We start from the raw sequence: 17,422 nt of genomic DNA, 5'->3' as shown, positions 1-17,422 counted from the left end.
GAGTTTTCGTAGTTTTTATTTTCTCACTATAAGCACGAAATTCAGGTTCTGCAACCCCGTTTTAGTCAAATTTGTTGTCTGTTGCCAAATACATTTTCTCAATAATTAATTTTATTTAGCCACCTTTTTGGAATTACAACTTCCAAATCTTTTCAAAGCATTTTTGGGGTCATATTCGAGCTCAACGATCCAAAACAAGACTAAGAAAAAATAATTTTGAGATTTGATTTTCTAAGTTTGTGTCACCATTCCCCTCCCTCGGCTGACAAAATCAGGGGGCAATTTTTGATCCAAAACCTTAAAAATTTCAACGAATATTCAAGTGCAATCAGCTGAAATCAATTTAAAATGCATTCTTCTGCGTTCTGAATCATTTTTAGCTTGTTCTGGTTTATGTAAAAATCATTTCAGTTTCAATAAATTTTCGATGTACAGTTCTACAAAAAGTTTTTTTTTATATTGATTGCAAATCAACTGTAGGTGTTTAATGCATTTTCCAACATTTATTTTCATTAATATTTAAAAATTCTGGCTTGTAATTTGAAATTGTATATTTTTTTCTATTTTTTGCCCTTTCCTTTGACCTTGACCAGAGACAAACACATGTTTAAATATTTACAGAAGCCTTATCCGAAGTTAAATTTTTAAAATCGAATGGTGACTGGAAGATGATTAAAAACAACAAAAAGGCTAAAGATAGTGATTGTACTTTGTAGAACAGGCAAAAAATGAACACTCTAAATGCATTTAAAAAATGGTAAAAATGATTGTAGAACCAAATAAAATAAGAGTAGGTCAACTTTTTGCAGAAAAAAATTGACCACACACTAAAATAAGGCCGGTCCAAATATGTTTGCAAAATTTTGTCCCTGGTCGGTGAAATTTGGATGTATTGCGAGAAAAATGTGTGTTCCCTGATTTTTCGGGCAGTTTTTGGTTTTCCGGGCCGGGGAAGACAAAAACTTTGAATTTTTTTGCAAATAAAAATGAAGAAAATTGGGCCCTAAAAAAATTTACTTCAAAATCAGGTTTCATGTTCAAATTTGTTGTTTTTTTTTGCTGGGTAAAAATGTTTAGTTCAAATTAAAAATTCTTTGAAGCAAAAGTCATGATCTCAATTAATTAAAAACAGCCTGAATTAAATATACACCATACATGAAACTTAACTCAATTTCGACAAAAAATCAATTAAAAATCAAATTTTTGAAACAAATTGTCATTGCATTGAATTTGTTTTATTGAGAGATATATATATATATAAGTTACGGAAATTGCTTTCCGCATAATTGATCGACGCCACCAACATCGTCAGCACAGCCGACAACAGAAACCCAAACTGCGAACAAAGCTAAACTTCGTTTACCTCGCCGCGAATAAAGCAAGTAGCTCGATTAATGCTCAGTAAGCAAAACCTCAGTACCTCGTGTGTGAGGCTCTGGGGGACTTTTCGATCACAATAAAATCAGAACATTTTGGACAGTCTAACTAACCACATCGGTGTTATTAATTTGGTGAAATCTCCCTTTCGATAATGGACGTTTTATAACTTATATTTAATAAAAAAAGTTTGTTCAATGCTTTCAAATTTGACTTTTCGCTTTGCATTGCAAGTTTGAATTGTATGGGTGTACTGAGCCTGAATCCCAAATATGAGCTAGATTGGACGAAATCTCGTGCAGCACAAGCCAATTACATTTTCCATACAATTTTGTATGGGGAATGTTTCGTTTTCAATTATGGTCGTTTTTAAAGATTTAAGCATTTTTGCGTCGTTTATTTCTCCAAATAACTTAATTGCATTTTCTAATTTTAATAAAAAAAGTGTAAAAATAAAGTGGTGAATGACGTTTTTGTCATACGGTCATAGAATGATAATAAAAGTTGCATGCTTAATTTCAATATTATCGAAACAAAAAAAAATATCGCATTACGTTTGTATATGATCATAGTCATTAAAAAATTAGAATCGATAAACACTATTTTTTGTAACAGAATACTTTTTATTTAAAATCTGTTGTCAAAAGGATTTAAAACTTTGTTAATAAAAAAAATTCTAAGAGTTTAAAATTGAAAATAAATTTCTAGAAAAAACATTTAAAATGCAAACGTGAAGTTGATGTTTACTTCTACTTCAAAGAATCATGTTTTGAAAACCTTTTTCTGCGCCCGGCTTTTTCCACTTTTCAAGAGTTTTAAAACGCTTTTAATTATTTTTTAAGGACATCGAAAAACTCTATGTTTAAAATTCACAAACCTCTAGAACAAACTGAGCTAATCCTAGAAAAAATGCCATTTAAGTCTAATTGTACCGATTTAAAGTTAAATTATAATTCAAAAATGGTACTTGTTTGTTTGTTCATTTATTGCATGAATTGTTGCTTGAAGGAAAGATACAAATTACAAACATAATCCTCAAAATATTGAGCAGAATTGCTATCAGCATTGCAAACAGTGTTACAGATGATCTTCCCCAATGTTGCAAAATATTATTGATAAGGTTTACATTTATTTAATTTAAAACCAAAAAAAAAAAAAATCATCATATTTAATATTTTTGGCCCTATTTTTTTTCTTTATTCTGCGAAATTACGGAATATGACAAAAGTTAACTAACTAACTTAATCCACATATGTGGTTGGTAAATTCCTTACTTGTTATCAAAAATAGATCACACAAAAATCCGGTAATAATTTTTATTTCAATTATTAATTCTTTGGAAAGTACATAATCATCACTTAACTGGCCATAACTTGAGTCAGGGTTGCCAGATCTTCGATATTTAGACTTGTTTGGAAGGTATTTTGATTACATATCCAACGATAGGTCAGATGATGGATTCGGACATTACATTACATACAGATAAGTGAGATCCGACTTCGAAAAAAAAAATATGATTTTAGCGATCATATTTTTTTTTAGACTCGTTAGAAGGGTTATTGTTTTCAGAAATTTTAAACTAAAAGTATCACAAAATGCTAATTTATAATAGTTGTGATACTACGAAAAATTTGAAAATTTTAATAAATTATTGAACTAATTTTTCTTCCTAAAGTTGGTCGTCTTTAGCCTAGCTGTGGTATTATAAATCAAAATTTGCAAAAAGTCTTGAAGTGACCCATTTGATGATAAATAATTGTGTTTTACAATGTATTTTAAATAGTTTAAAATCGATTGTACATTTTTTTCAATATGAAAATTTCTAATTTCAGCAATATTTTTTTTGCTACCTGTTTTGTATTGTTTTGAAGGGGCTGGTGACAAAAAAATCAAAAAAAAAAATTGCAATGGCCTCACTGTGCATTCCAAAACCAAGGTGTGTTGCTTGCTTGATACCAGCGAGCAAAAAAACTCACATTGAACAACAAGTGCTGCTGCCCTGCTGGGAGGACCACATGGCCGATAATGATGAACAAACCGTCAAGTGAGCTGGTTATGTGAGTGGTGGCAATCTGTCCAGCTCGCGCGTTGTCAGCCAAAAGAAATAGAAAGGTTGACGAATTAAACAGCATTGCGCATTATTTTGCTCAGTGTTGACCAACCAACCGATCGAAACCTGAAGAATTGGTCGCCAAACACAATTCAGCCAAATCAGCAGTGGCTGGCGACGTCGACGTCCGTTGAAGAAGTCCTTCAAAAAGACTATTTGGCATTTCGGCGACGGTTGTCGCGGCCACAAAGATTAGGGTCTGGCGCTGGGGCCTTGTTTGACCAAGATGAATTGGACCTGCTGCTGCCGGTTGGTCTGTGTGGATTGGCGAATTTAATTGTGATTTTGATTGGGTCCTCCAATCGAAATAGCTTCATTGATTGGAAGAGCGTTGACATAATATTCAAAGCACACGAGGGTGCAGCATTTATCAACTTGTCAGCGCTCGGGACACATCCGTTTTGGGACGGTTTGAAGGTTAGCCGGACACAGTTGGGTGAATAGTTTTTTTGCTGTAGGATTGCGTAATCGAATCTCTTTAGAAGAGTTTTGAATATAGAAAAACAATTTTAAACTAGTTGCAACTATGCGATGTAAAATGCAAGTATATAAAAATGTGTTTTGAGCATTTAAATTTTGAGTTGCAACGATCTGCTGAACACCAAACCCCAGCATCGCAACCATCAGCTGTTTGCTACAGCTACTCGTTGGTTATGCAGTCAAATTGTACTCTGTACACGTACGTACGAATTTGCACCTTAACCGCAGCTCCGAGAGAAAGAAGATTGGCCAGGTCACAAAAACAAAACCCAGCACTGCAAACAACTAAAAACAAAAAAAAAACTGTCCAAAACTGACACACTTTGCACCCCTCGCGCATAGTTGGGTGCCAAATTTAAGACCCCCAACTCCACAGCAGATAGACACCAGCCCGGGGTGATTAATTATTTTGCTCAGAGGCTGCCCTACAAAGCCATGGGGCAAGGTGTTCTAGATATAACCGCACCACAATGCTCAAATTAAAGTTGAGGCAAGACGAAGCCGAAGAAAAAAAGGGGGTCAGAAAGCGTCGTCGGGCGAGTTTTCATTTTCGCGCCCAACATGACCCGCGCGGGAGGAAGTTCAACTCTGCCAGCTTAGGGGGGAACGGAAGGGTAAACTGGGTCGGTCATGGCTAGTCAGTGACTATAGCCAGCAGAATACGGTGACAATTATGCACAAAACGTGGTGAGCAGGCAGGCAGCTGGCAGAGTATCAAAACCGGAGGTGTTAATTGGGCGTGCCGCACACAGGTGAACGTGCTGCGGGAGGAATGTCGCAAAAATGGGGTTTTGAGGGTAATTTGCTAAATTTTGAGCTTAGTAAAGTGACAATACAATACTTGTTAAAAGAAATAACATATTACGTTTGATGACGAAGATGGAAAAATACATTTTGGCATATATATTACCTGGTCAATTACCCTACCTTGACGGAAAACTAGCACTCAATATTTTGTTTGTCTAGATAAACACAATAGTTTACTCTTTATTTGTAAACTTTGGACAAAAACCTGACTTATATGTGACCGAATTGAAGGACGCTCACTTTGAACTTACGCAAGGTTTTTTTCCGCCTAATATAATAGAGACCACTATTTCTTCTGTGTGACAAGTTCAATGTCAATTTATTGTGAAAATTTGTACGCATATTAGGCTTTGAAATGGACAACTTTTCGGAACAAGGTTTTTACAATTACATTTAGGGTTACAGTCCAGACTCGATTATCCGAAAGCTTTGGCAAAATTTCACTTGGTATAATCGAATCACAAAAAAATGTTTTCCGTTGTTTCATTTAAGTATGACTCCTAAACTACTCTAAGCAGATTTAGAATTTTTAAATCCTCCTAGATAACGGCCAAAATGGTGGTGATGAAATATTGAAAATATGCATTTTTTTTAATTTAAAAGACAATAAATCATTCAAATTTGACTAAAATGCGGTCGCAGAAACCCGCTTATGACATTTTGATTTTTTTTGTTTGAATTTTTCACTTAGCTTTTCAAACCAATACAATACTTTTCAAGATTCTTCAAACTAATTTCTTACAAACTTCACAAAATCTTCAAGTAAAAGCACTGTGCTTTTAAATGGATAAAAAAAAATGTGTCTTTTACTTTAATTATATATACTTATTTAAATAATTTTCTCTTAAAACAAGCATCAAATGCAAGCATTTGAAAATCACAAGTTTAACAACGTTTTTTTTTAATGAGTGTATTTTTCCCTTCTGGACATTTTGGTTTTACTATCAATAGTTCGACGTCGTGATCGAAGCAATCTGTGCCTGTGGTCGGACGCATTTTTCGTTTGCTGTCATTTTCGACCTTCCGATAATTTTTAAATTTTATTTAAAATGAGTGAAATGAGTGAAATAAGTTAAAATACGAAGATCTCGATACTTCTCGGGTGCCAGTCATTTACAGTGGAAGTGGTGGAACCCATTTGGAAGCTTTTTTTTAATGGAACTTGAGAAATTTGGCCCTACGACAACGGAACAAGAAAGGCAGGCCGCAGGAACAACAATTGCGAAGTGGCCATTAACTCAAGCGTTCCTGTGGGTCAAGTTCCTGCAACATAACATCCAGGACGGCGTTAGGGACGTGTTTGATGGCTGATCCTTACAGACAACAACGTCATTCAAGAATAACTGACGAAGGTAGGGGTGATGATCATCGTCCAAGCACTTCAAAGTCGTGTGGTGCTTGCTGTATATCGTGCTGGATCAGGTCTACTGCTGGAAGTTCTGCTGATCAAGGCAGATTCAAGAAATCTAAAGATTCATGTGGAACGTGGCGAAACGACTGGAGTGAAGCTGTTTTTGAAGATTGCGTGTTTTTGGTGAGAGCTTTCCATTATTTTTTTCAAATAACCCTTTCATCAATTCTAACATTCATACATTCCAATGAAGACAACTACGCCATTTTACTATATACGTGGTAGGGTGTTCCCTTGGTCGTTCGCTGTGAGTTGTGGATTGCCTGCTTCCCTAATGAAGGTTCGACTGAGGGGGCATGCTTATTAATTTCTCGTCGCTCCATACCCTCAGTGACGTGATGGGAGCAAGGGCGTCTATGCGAAGTGTCCCTACACCCGCTACAAATTTCCGGCGCTTGGGGAGGGAAGAGGGAACCCATTTTGATCTATGCGCCGGTATTTGTAGCATTAAAATTCGTGCAAAAAAACTTATGCACGTGGGTGTACAGATTACGGAGTAAAAGATGATCGAATTGTTCACCTAGCGCTCACATGTGTTCCAGGACCAAGTTGCCTGCGGGTATGGGGATCATACATACATACATACATACACTATCAATAGTTCGACGTCGTCGTGCTATCTTGTCGCACCCGCCATTTTGACGTTCCGAAAAAAACGCGTTTTAATGTTTGACCTTGAATATACAAAAACGAGAGCACGCAATGTAAACAATAACAAACACGTTTTGTTTGGCTGACCATTCTGTGCATTGTCCCGAAGTTTGGTTGAAGTTGGTTTCTGGAGTCCCGAGTTATAATTACAAATGTTTACGGTAGTCTAGCTTGCACGTGCGACAAACGCATCCTGACTTTCCTGGCATGAAATCCCTTTGGCCTTTTGTCGCACTTACATCAATTTTCATGGAGTGACAAGATAGCACGACAAGATTGAAACTACTTTCATATGTAAAGTGACAAAAATGCACGGAGTTTTTTCGGTTTTTGTTGAATATCTCAGGATTGAAATCGAATTTTGAGGATCTGTGAAGGTCAAAAGGTGAGGCATTGTGAGCTGCACAAAATGGCGTTCTTAACTCAATTTGGCCCAAAATGCACGTACGACAAGTTAGCACGATGGCGACGAGTTGGTGAATTGATATTTCTGAATAATTTTTCAAATAGTTAGTTGATTTTAAAAGGCTTACTACCTCGTTTACTTTAATAAAAGCATCTGAAATTTTGAATATAAAATCCTTGAGCATGATAAAATTAAACTATCAGAATTCAGTTTATAAACCTAGAAGCTATATATTTGGAGTTCTATGTTTTTTTCCGAAATAAGTTTTTATATGTTTGGAATTTTTATATTTTGTTGATAAGCTGTTGCAAATATATACAAAGTGTATGTGCAAATAATATTTAATGACTATTTGCATTTGAAAAACATGTTTCGTGATCATGTTTGTCAAGAATTTGTGAAAAAATAATTTCAAAGTCATTACGAATACTTAATTAATTTTTCCAAAGAATCCTTATGAAATTTTGAAAATGTAGGCAATTCATAAGTCTGTTTATTATAGTTGCAATTTCTTATCTAGTTTGAATTTCTTTTCATCTTTTTTCTTTTTTCGCTTTTTTACTATAGAATTAACAATCAAAATTGGAATAAATTTAAAAAAATGTTCAAAGTTTGAATTCCACTAAAAAAGAGGTTTTGTCAGTCTGAATTGGAGACAGAAACATTAAACAAATTGAAATGGCTTTACTTTAACAAAATATAAAATATTTTTGATGTTTTCCGTGAATAATAGTTAATTGCATAATGCTAAATTTTATTTAAAAGAATTTCTACTACTATATCACCATTACACTTAATTATTGTTTGCAGAGAAACTATGTGGCAATCTTTAAAAAGTCACCTTAAATATTTATTTATTTCATCTGAAAGGTAAAATCTGTCATTCACGATTTTTAAAGTATATTTATATAAGGTTTCCGTAAAATCACACAGCTGCCTGGATTTTTTTGTTCTACCTAAATTAATTTTATTTAACTAAACATAATATTCCACACCATTTAACGATTTTAATCCCTCTAGAACCGAATTTGGCCTATAATCAAATAATTTTTGAACCAATTTTCAACATTTAAAATGCAATGGAAAAAAGAACTCTTAAAATCTAGGAAAGTTACAGTTTTTTTTTATATAACTTTGCCAATGTTTGAATAAATGCCATGTTTTTAGGGATCAACTTTTGCTGTGTTTTTACTGTTATTTGCTATATTCATAGTCATAGCAAGTATGCAGTATTTTTATCATGTTCCAGACAATGCATTTACGATTTACTAACATTAAGAGCGAGTCCACGAGCAAAGCATACCCATCTCGCATCGACCTCACCAATCTGCCTGAAATTTTCAGGGGTTGTTCGTACATATAAAACTAGCATCTGGCCAAAATATGAGCACTCCAGGTCAACGGGAAGTGGGGCAAATCGGGACACGAAGTTTGAAGGTTCAAAAACGTCAAAAATCTTAAAAAGGCTATAATTAGGCAAAATTCAATTTATTTTCAAAATTCAAAATGCATCTGAAAGGGCTTAAAAAATGCAACAAAATGCAGGATAGAGCATCCCAATTGGTTAAATCTAAAGGGAGTTATTGGCATTTTAGTGAAAAAATTGCATAATTTTCAAACTCAAATAAAAAAGTGTTCCATCCAGATATCAACTCGGTTCGACCTGCAGCTTGTAGGGGACATCTGGGAATACCATCTAAGACTGAGAACGCTTTGGGTAAGGCAGTTTAACATATTAAATACACACTTTTACTATTAATGATTTTTTTGGTTGTAAATTTTTGCTCGGGGGACCCCTAAGATCCCATTTGCTGGTGAAAATTTTATCATATTCGTGTTCCTGAGACAATTTCACAATAGAAACATGCATAAAAATGTTTATTTTGATCCATTTTAACCCTTTAAAAAATAAAAGTTCAAAAAAATTAAAAAGCTGCTATTTTCTGGCATCATCTAGTATCCTTGGAAACGAGCTTGATTTTCAATAAATGTGAATCGAAGATTTTTTTTAACTTTTATTTTTTGAAGGGTTAAAATGGATCAAAATAAACATTTTTATGCATGTTTCTATTGTGAAATTGTCTCAGGAACACGAATATGATAAAATTATCACCAGAAAATGGGATCTTAGGGGTCCCCCGAGCAAAAATTTACAACCAAAAAAATCATTAATAGTAAAAGTGTATATTTAATATGTTAAACTGCCTTACCCAAAGCGTTCTCAGTCTTAGATGGTAGTCCCAGATGTCCCCTACAAGCTGCAGGTCGAACCGAGTTGATATCTGAATGGAACACTTTTTTATTTGAGTTTGAAAATTATGCAATTTTATCACTAAAATGCCAATAACTCCCTTTAGATTTAACCAATTGGGATGCTCTATCCTGCATTTTGTTGCATTTTTTAAGCCCTTTCATATGCATTTTGAATTTTGAAAATAAATTGAATTTTGCCTAAGTTATAGCCTTTTTAAGATTTTTGACATTTTGACAACCTTTAAACTTCGTGTCCCGATTTGCCCCACTTCCCGTTGACCTAGAGTGCTCATATTTTGGCCAGATGCTAGTTTTATATGTACAAACAACTCCTGAAAATTTCAGGCAGATTGGTGAGGTCCAAACGACGTCCCATACAAAGGGGTATGCCCTGTTCGTGGACTCGCTCTTAAATGATAATGGTAGCAATCTATACCAGAAAACATCAAAATGATGCAAAAAATTGAAAAGGTGACTGTAAAAATATTTTAAAAATCTAAAAAGAATAATTGTTAGGGTTACTCGATATGTAGAACAGCAATTTTCTGGTCACAATCAAGCCTGAAAACAACCTCCTATAATTTGAGAGTGATCTGAGCACACCCAGCTCTGTTGCTATTTGATTTTTGTAAATTTAAATTTTCTGCCAATTGAAAAATTGAACAATAAAATTGAGAAAATTTGCTACAATTTCAAAGTATGGTGCTATCTTACTTTTAACATCGGACCATCAAGGAGGAGAAATTTTCTCCAGTTGATCAATGACTAGCAAATTTTCTAATCAGCAAATTTTCTGAATTTAAACGCTATTGTATTAGTTTTTCAATTGGCAGAAAAATGGAAATAACAAAACTAAATAACAAAAAAGTTGTTTTTTTTTACAAACAATCCCACGAATTTGCGGAAAATCGGATCTGCACCGATTGGACATTTTTTTGATGATTTTCCATACAAACGTCAAACCACCCAAGTAGTTATAGAAGGTGGTTGAATAAGCCAGAAACAAACATAAACTGCAATATAAATGGGCATTAGAGGGTTAATGGTTGATGCCTAAATTATAAATATAAAAACTTTGAAATTTTTAATTTTATCTTCAATTTCCAGCTTTTTCATAGAGGTATATGGGAAATATACCCATATTCGTCCCACTATGCCGACCTTTTCTCGTCACTTTTGCATTTTGCTGCTATTCAAACAACATCTTTAGATACATAAACAATAGAGAATTGCTTGCTCACTTTTATTTGAGTTATTTTTTTTAAATAGTCAAAAACACTTTGTGGAATTCATGTTCAAAGCTCTGATGAACCGATAATAGAAATGGGCCAAGCAAGGGTATATTTCCTCTACTACTGATTTCCTGAGTCTTCTGAGGATCCCGGGCAGACGGTAATTACAAAATTAATAATATTTCAATAACAAATCCTGTTAAAATAACAAAAAGTGTTATTATTTTATCCTGAAGTTCAACTTCAAAAAGAAAAAATAATAACAGTTTCTGATAAAATAACAAAATTTGGTATTGAAGTGATATTATATTGAAAATGTTTAATAACACGCTAATAAGAGGAAATGTTATACATTTCAAAAACTCTCCTAATAACAAAATTTGTTATTCGTTCGGTATACTGACTTAGAAATAAAATTACCTTAAATCGCACAAATGGAAAAGTTTCTAAGTGTCCATAACACAATCTGTTATTATTTTTTCTTTTGTTAAATATGTTTAGATCTTTGGGATAATTTTGTCTAATTTCGTCGGGGTCATTATTCTGGCCATGAAATGGGGTCCTTAAGCTAAAATTATTCTAAAAAGTTGAAATTTTGGAAGTTGATTTTTTTAATTATTTGATATACAGTCAAACCTCGCATAAGAGCGCCTCGCATATGCAACTTTGCATATACGAATCATTCCACCTGATTCGGTTTTGTCGCAAAAGTTGCATATGCGAGGTACAGGGCTTATGGGATTTCGGCTATATGGGAGACATGGCCTATATTTTTGTAAAAAATCATCTTAACTATACAAATTTATAGTGTTTTGGAATCGTTATGAAGTCAGCTATACAGCTAGACCAAATTTACAAGGTTTACGATGTTCTAGGTCATCCGAAACTTCCTCAAGTTAAGGCCTATGTGTTCACCGCCGTACAAGTATGAGGTAGGCGATTGTGACTTTGGTTTTTGACCTCAGATCATATCCAGAAAGCCTCAGGGAGGTTCAGGGACTAGTCTACCGATATGTGGTGATGTTCTAGGTCTTCTGTAGAGTCCCGGGAGTTACGGCCGGTAAGTCTACCGCCGTAACAAGATAGAGGTCAGTGGTTTTTGACCTCAGATCATATACAGATAGTCTCAGGGAGGTTCAGGGACTAGTCTACCGATATGTGGTGATGTTCTAGGTCTTCTGTAGAGTCCCGGGAGTTACGGTCGGTGAGTCTACCGCCGTAACAAGATAGAGGTCAGTGGTTTTTGACCTCAGATCATATCCAGATAGCCTCTGGGAGGTTCAGGGACTAGTCTACCGATATGTGGTGATGTTCTAGGTCTTCTGTAGAGTCCCGGGAGTTACGGCCGGTGAGTCTACCGCCGTAACAAAATAGAGGTCAGTGGTTTTTGACCACAGATCATATCCGGATAGCCTCAGGGAGGTCCGGGGACTAGTCTACCGATATGTGGTGATGTTCTAGGTCTTCTGTAGAGTCCCGGGAGTTACGGTCGGTGAGTCTACCGCCGTAACAAGATAGAGGTCAGTGGTTTTTGACCTCAGATCATATCCAGATAGCCTCTGGGAGGTTCAGGGACTAGTCTACCGATATGTGGTGATGTTCTAGGTCTTCTGTAGAGTCCCGGGAGTTACGGCCGGTGAGTCAACCGCCGTAACAAGATAGAGGTCAGTGGTTTTTGACCCCAGATCATATCCGGATAGCCTCAGGGAGGTTCGGGGACTAGTCTACCAATGAGGTGATGTTCTGGGTATTCTGGTGAGTCCCGGGAGTTAGATCGATGGGTCTACCGCCGTAACAAGATAGCGGTCGATGGTTTTTGACCTCAGATCATATCCAGATAGTCTCAGGAATGTTCAGGGGCTAGTCTACCGATGTGTGGTGATGTTCTGGGTATTCTGTAGAGTCCCGGGAGTTAGGGCCGATGGATCTACCGCCGTCACAAGTGAGGTCGGAGGTTTTTGACCTCAGATCATATCCGGATAGCCTCAGGGAGGTTCGGGGACTAGTCTACCTGTAGAGTCCCGGGAGTAGGGCCCCCGGATCTCCCTGAGACTATCCGGATATGATCTGAGGTCAAAATCACCGACCTCTATCTTGTTACGGTGGTAAACCCATCGGACGTATCTCCCGGGATCTTACAAAAGACCCAGAACATCACACCATATCGGTAAACTAGCCTCTGAACCTCCCTGAGTCTATCTGGACATGATCTGAGGTCAAAAACCTCCGACCTCTATCTTGTTACGGCGGTAGACCCATCGGCCGTAACTCCCGGGACTCTACACAAGACCCAGAACATCACCACACATCGGTAAACTAGCCTCTGAACCTCCCTGAGTCTATCTGGACATGATCTGAGGTCAAAAACCACTGACCTCTATCTTGTTACGGCGGTAGATCCACCAGCCGTAACTCCCGGGACTTTACAGAAGACCTAGAACATCACCACATATCGGTAGACTAGTTCCCGGACCTCCCTGAGGCTATCCGGATATGATCTGAGGTCAAAAACCACTGACCTCTATTTTGTTACGGCGGTAGACCCACCGGCCGTAACTCCCGGGACTCTACAGAAGACCTAGAACATCACCACATATCGGTAGACTAGTCCCTGAACCTCCCTGAGGCTATCTGGATATGATCTGAGGTCAAAAATCACTGACCTCTATTTTGTTACGGCGGTAGACCCATCGGTCGTAACTCCCGGGACTCCTCAGAAGACCCAGAACATCACCACATATCGGTAGACTAGTCCCTGAACCTCCCTGAGGCTATCTGGATATGATCTGAGGTCAAAAACCACTGACCTCTATCTTGTTACGGCGGTAGACCCATCGGCCGTAACTCCCGGGACTCTACACAAGACCCAGAACATCACCACACATCGGTAAACTAGCCTCTGAACCTCCCTGAGTCTATCTGGATATGATCTGAGGTCAAAAACCACTGACCTCTATCTTGTTACGGCGGTAGACCCACTGGCCGCAACTCCCGGGACTCTACAGAAGACCTAGAACATCACCACATATCGGTAGACTAGTCCCTGAACCTCCCTGAGGCTATCTGGATATGATCTGAGGTCAAAAACCAAAGTCACAATCGCCTACCTCATACTTGTACGGCGGTGAACACATAGGCCTTAACTTGAGGAAGTTTCGGATGACCTAGAACATCGTAAACCTTGTAAATTTGGTCTAGCTGTATAGCTGACTTCATAACGATTCCAAAACACTATAAATTTGTATAGTTAAGATGATTTTTTACAAAAAATATAGGCCATGTCTCCCATATAGCCAAAATCCCATAAGCCCTGTACCTCGCATATGCGTGCTTCGCATAAGAAACCCCCATATGAGTTGCATATGCGAGGTTTAACTGTACCCCCTAAAGGACTTTGTTTAAAATGGTTAGAACTATGGGATTTTTTTTTTCCTTAATACCACTGCGACCAATTATAGGAATATTGTGGTGTGACCAACTATGGGATAATTTTGACCAATTTCGTCAGGGTCATTATTTTGGCCATGAAATGGGGTCCTTAAGCTAAAATTATTCTTAAAAGTTGAAATTTTGAAAGTTGATTTTTTTAATTTTTTGATATACCCCCTAATGGACTTTGCTAAAATTGGCTATGACTATGGTATAATTTTGACCAATTTCGTCGGGGTCATTATTTTGGCCATGAAATGGGGTCCTTAAGCTCTTTTTTTTAATTTTGTTATATTCCCTAACGGAATTGATTTATTTATTGAGAATTTTTGAAGTGTGAATAACAAAAACTGTTATTTTTTTCACAGAGCCAGGAAGTCGGAGCTGACGTTGAAGTTCTAGCTGGAGTGAGACCTCGGAGACTGCATCGGATTCATCTTATTTTCAGCAACTTTTACTTGGAGTCGGAATCTGTGAAGTCGGGTATTTTTGGAGAGCTGAAGTCGTCGTTGACGTCATATCCTGCATCCAGAGTCGGAGTTGTCTTCAAAGTATGGATTCAAAGTCGCTTGGAGGTACCCGACTCTGCAGCCCTGACTAGTACAGAGGAGTTATGGCAACTGCAGGTTTATTTGCAAATTACAAATAAACCAAAACAATAACTTTTTTTGTTATGGAGACATACCAGTTCAATAACATTTTTTGTTATTATGCTGCTCCACCTCTCCGCACAAAATAACAAATCTTGTTATTCCTTCATGATTCCTTCTGTGTTATTGGTTTGTTATTGCAATAACAACATAATAACAGTTTAAGTTATTCTTCGAACAAATCTTTGTTATTGATTTTTGTTATTTTAACAACTAATCCGATCATCCCAATAACATATTTCGATCTTCTCACAATATCAAAAACTGACCTTCCCAAGTTATTTCCGTCTGCTCGGGATATCCGAAAAAAAAAACTAAGATTTCTGGTGGCAAAAGCTGACAAACCATAGCTAATTATGATTTGCATTTTTTGTTGTTGCAAAAAATGTCAATTATTTTACCGAAACTCGATTTGTTTCATTTGTCTAACTCAAAACCCGAAACTGAGGCCATAACTTTGAAATTTCTCTAAAAACAAACTTTTCAATCGATCACCTTTTTACCAAAACCACAACAGCTTTTCCGGTTCAAACCCCCGAAAAAAAACAGTACTCCCTCATTTTTTTCCCTCACGACCCACGTAACAACAAGAAAGCCCACCTAACTTCCGAGCTTGACGCCCAAATCACAAACCCAAAGATTTCAGGTGAGAAAAAAAGGGGGGGTGAAATATGTTTTCCGTCCCTAAAGCTCGTTTGTGTTTCCAAATCAACCGATTGTCTGCGTACTTACTTAATCAGGTAATTAACACACAATTGATCATTACGCGGGGGGTTGAACTTCACGCAGCTTAGCGCTCCCCGGAAGATGTCCGAAAAAACACTGCGATCTTCTGCGGGTGCAATTGCCCAGCTACTTTTAGCAATTTGTCACTATTGTACGGACGGCCACTTTTCGCAAGCTCATTATCCAGTTGCAGTTGCTGCCGAAAGGCGATTTTGCCGCCGTTTAGGGGTGTTATATCACACTGTTTTCTAAGACGTTTCTCTGTTGAACTACCTCCTTCGGCCGAACCGCTTGCACAACACGCGGACTTCAGCGGTCAACCAACGCAACTCGAGAACCTCCAAGATTTCTGCGTCATGAGCTATGACTCCTTTGAGTTGTTCATAATTTATTGACTTGTCGAACGCAACTCATTAGCATACTACCCGACAGATCGTTGTACAGTCACTTCTTGCTGCACTTCTTGACGGCGATCGAGCGCGGCTGTTTCAGCAGAGAGTGGGCTTATCCAGTGCCCGGGATCACTGCACCGATCTTCCTCAAAACTTCAGTTTCGTCACCGGACAACCTCTTCACACTTGCGCACAAGGTTCACCCCTCAAAGGTATCACTAGCGGAACTCGTTTCCTGAACCACTTCTTCCAGACCTTCCAAACCTTCTGTTTGCTTATCCACCTCGCAACGCTGAACTTCACCAAACTTCACAGGTCTTGTCGCCCCTCGAAAAAAAAATCACACCTCGGCTTCCTTCCCAGGCGAGGTCACTGCAGCAAGTTCTGCAGGTCTTCACCGCGTAACACGCGCGTAAGGGCACTTGTGGGTCATCCCCGATCGCGCGCTGTCTCACCTCACTAACTTCAACGAAAAACCGCGAAAACCACAGACGTGTGACGTGACACTCTCTCGTGTTCAGACGCTCGTTCCGTACGCTCGAAAGTCACCCAGCGGACTGACGAACTTGCTCGACGAGTTCGGCGGGCTAAGGCCGCCCGGAGGTTTCGCTTTCGCTCGGCGGTTCAATCTTCGTCGCGCGTGCTGCTGCTGCTGGAGTTTGGAGTTTGGAGAGCAGAGCAGACTCCGGTGCCGGTTTGAAGCTGCGGGAGAGATTTTGAGCGACCCAGGTGGTGAAGTTCGCAGCATCTGGGGGAGAGGAGAGAGAGAAGGAGGTTCTGATGAGAGCTGACTCCGAACTCCACGCAAACTCCACGGTGATGATACTCTCTGCGATGTGACATGATGGCGAGAATGTTGCAACGAGCTGGGGGTGTTCAGGTCCAAAAATGACAAAGACATTTTAAGAGTAAGTTCTCGTTCGTACTGTTGAACAAATTGCAGACATTTAAAAACAATATTAATATTTCTTAAGCAATAATGCACACTAATTCACTCTCGTAAAAAAATAAATAAATAAATTCATTTTGTTTTTGAAGTAATATTAAAATTATCTTCAAAATGTGTTTATGAAATGAGAGTGTACAATTCAGCTGTCTACTGCAAGCAATGTATCGTTACAAACCGTTGCAACACTGGCTCAATGCGATACTGTTGCAACAAGGTTCGCGGTTGTTGCAACAAGCCTTTTGCTCTCAGCAATTTCATTCTCTTTCGATAAGCATCAACTTGATTTGTTTTGGGTTATAAATAACACTTTGTGGTGAATGTTTTCATGTTTTGATTTTTAGGCATTTAAACAAAACAATTATGTGATTCATCAACATGATATCTGCTCTGAATTAATAAAAGTTGGTATGAAATGGTATGAAATTTCAGTTTTCAATCATGCCATCAATCACGTTCCCAATTCGTTGTAATCCATTTAATAAAATGTCTCCCTTGGTGTTGTCTCCATAAATTTCGACAAGTAATTTCCCTCCCGGACCGGTTCCTATC

General features: G+C 37.7%; 1 protein-coding gene across 1 annotated transcript in view; it reads right to left on the bottom strand.

Moving 5' to 3' along the window:
* The window catches only part of LOC120413447 (putative uncharacterized protein DDB_G0277255), a 297,006-nt gene extending 280,541 nt beyond the window's left edge, over positions 1 to 16,465 (bottom strand). Inside the window, exon 1 of the mRNA XM_039574280.2 lies at positions 15,539 to 16,465. The gene's annotated coding sequence lies outside the window, so the exon portion shown is untranslated. The remainder of the gene's footprint in view (positions 1 to 15,538) is intronic.
* Positions 16,466 to 17,422: the final 957 nt, after the last annotated feature.

This window comes from Culex pipiens, chromosome 3 (genome assembly GCF_016801865.2).
Source record: "Culex pipiens pallens isolate TS chromosome 3, TS_CPP_V2, whole genome shotgun sequence".
Lineage (NCBI taxonomy): Eukaryota > Metazoa > Arthropoda > Insecta > Diptera > Culicidae > Culex > Culex pipiens.
Note: the sequence above shows the minus strand (reverse complement) of the source record. Positions and strands in the feature narration are given on the sequence as shown.